Genomic DNA, 2,594 nt, shown 5'->3' with positions numbered 1-2,594 from the left:
TAGTTGTAGCTGCGAGTGTTTTTCTGTAGTTGTAGCTGCGATTGTTTTGCTCTAGTTGTAGCTGCGAGTGTTTTTCTGTAGTTGTAGCTGCGAGTGTTTTGATATTGTTTGTTTGTTTGTGACTGAGACGTGGCTGAGTGTTGGTGAGTACAGCGCTCTATCTGAGCTCTTACCAGCAAATTGTGCTTATTTTAATTCACCACGGGCCTCGGGGAGAGGGGGAGGCACAGCAACTGTTTACAAACAGGACTACAAATGTAAGCAGTGTTTTCTACAGACGTCTTTGCCCAGCTTTGAGTTTACATCTTTTGAGATGAGACACGTAAACCCAGTTTTCTGTGCTGTCGTCTACCGGCCCCCCAAATATAATAAGGATTTTTTAAGTGACTTTTCTGACTTTTTATCTGGGATTTTAACTAATTATGACAAAGTTCTTTTTGTTGGAGACTTCAATTTGCACGTGTGCTGTCCTGATAAGCCTCTGGTAAAGGACTTCTTAAGCCTTCTGGACTCTTTTAATCTGGTACAGGCCGTATCCGGCCCTACACATGAACATGGACACACATTGGACCTGGTTATTTCCTGTGGTCTGCCAGTGACTAATCTGGAAATCTGTGACGCTGTGTTCTCGGATCACCTGCCTGTTTTATTCAGTGTCACTTTGACACCTACTACAGTTAAAACTCGCGCTGCTGTTCGGCGCTGTCGGATTATTAACCCTTCCACTGCCACTCAGTTCTCTGCTGCTTTTCTTCAGCTCTGTGGATCATCTGACTTCCTCCACTCCAATACAGAAGAGCTCTGGTCATGGTTCTGTTCTTCCTGTCAGACCATCCTGGACTCGGTTGCTCCGTTAAAAACTAGGCAGCCAAGGATTAAACCTGAGCCTTGGTTTAATGACAGAACTCGTGCTGTAAGGAAGGAATGTCGTCGTATTGAACGCAGATGGAAAAAGGACAAACTGCAGGCTACTTTTCAGATTTTAAAAGACTGTTGGCGTCTCTACCAGAGCACGGTTAAAGAAGCAAAAAGGGAATATTTGGCTAGTGTTATTTCTTCAAACAGCCATAACCCACGTATTTTATTTGACACCATTGACTCTGTACTTAATATTCCACAAAATGCCTGTTTGGAAGCTTCTCCTGGCATGTGTGAAAATTTTCTGCGTTTTTTTATTGAAAAGGTTGGTAGTACCAGGGCTCTTATTACAGCTCCTGACTCTGACCCCTCAGTTTCAGTCCCTTGCTCTGCTGTTTTTAATCAGTTTGAGCTTGTGACTGTTTCACTTTTAGAGGACGTAGTTGGCCGCATTAAGCCATCAGGTTCCCCACGTGATCCTGTCCCTCCACGACTTTTTAAAGATATTTTATCTAGCATAGGGCTGCCTGTTCTTGCAATTTTAAATGGCAGTCTGTCCTCAGGTGTGGTCCCTGCTAGTTTTAAACATGCAGTGGTGCAGCCCCTGCTTAAAAAACCTGGCCTTGATCCAACTGTTCTGGCTAATTATCGGCCTATTTCAAAGCTGCCTTTTCTTTCTAAGGTTTTAGAGAAACTTGTATACTGTCAGCTGACACAGTTTTTAAATGACAATGGCATTCTGGAGGTTTTCCAGTCAGGTTTTAAAACTCTCCACAGTACAGAATCTGCTTTAATTAGAGTTTTTAACGACATCCTTCTTGATTGTGATTCTGGTAATCATGTTGTTCTGATTTTACTTGACCTAACTGCTGCTTTTGATACAGTGGACCACAACATTTTAATATCGCGATTACGACATATTGTTGGTATTGATGGCACTGTTCTTAAATGGTTTAAGTCTTACTTGGAGGAGAGAACATTTTCAGTGAAAATTAATGACTCTGAATCATCTTCAGTTCCAATGCAATATGGTGTCCCGCAGGGCTCAATTCTGGGCCCTATGCTCTTCTCGTTGTACTTACTGCCTCTGGGTTCTATCCTTAGGAAACATGGGATTTCATTCCATTGTTACGCTGATGATTGTCAGATTTATTTACCCCTAAAGCAGAAGGATGGACATACGTTCACACATCTCCTGGAATGTCTAGGAGATATTAAAGCTTGGTTGGCCTTGAACTTTTTAAATTTTAATGAAAACAAAACCGAGGTGATGGTGTTTGGACCCAGTGGCTCCTGTGAGTCCTCCTCTATTAACCTGGGACCCTTGGAGAAATATTTTAAACCTGTTATTACAGATCTTGGTTTTAAGGTGGACAGTGATTTTAAATTGGACAGCCAAATCAAAGCCGTGGTTAAGTCCAGCTTTTATCATTTAAGGCGATTGGCGTCAGTGAAGTCTTTTCTTTCCAGACAGCATTTTGAAATGGTGATCCACGCCTTTATTTCGACTCGATTGGATTACTGTAATGCACTTTATCTGGGAGTCAGTCAGTTGCTGCTCTCACGTCTGCAGCTGGTTCAGAATGCTGCTGCACGACTTTTAACAGGAACTCGAAAGAGGGAACATGTGACCCCTGTCCTGGCTTCACTTCACTGGCTGCCTGTATATTTTAGGATTCATTTTAAAATTCTTATGTTTGTTTTTAAATCACTGCATAATCTTGCCCCGGCTTACC

At 42.3% G+C, this 2,594-nt stretch overlaps 1 protein-coding gene across 1 annotated transcript in view; it reads left to right on the top strand.

The window, feature by feature from the left end:
* Positions 1-2,594, top strand: part of LOC119422511 (4-hydroxy-2-oxoglutarate aldolase, mitochondrial-like) — a 107,517-nt gene that overhangs the window by 49,534 nt on the left and 55,389 nt on the right. The window lies entirely within an intron of this gene.

Source organism: Nematolebias whitei, chromosome 16 (assembly GCF_014905685.2).
Source record: "Nematolebias whitei isolate Nwh7 chromosome 16, NemWhi1, whole genome shotgun sequence".
NCBI lineage: Eukaryota > Metazoa > Chordata > Actinopteri > Cyprinodontiformes > Rivulidae > Nematolebias > Nematolebias whitei.
The sequence above is the reverse complement of the archived record's forward strand: the minus strand, read 5'-3'. Positions and strand labels throughout refer to the sequence as shown.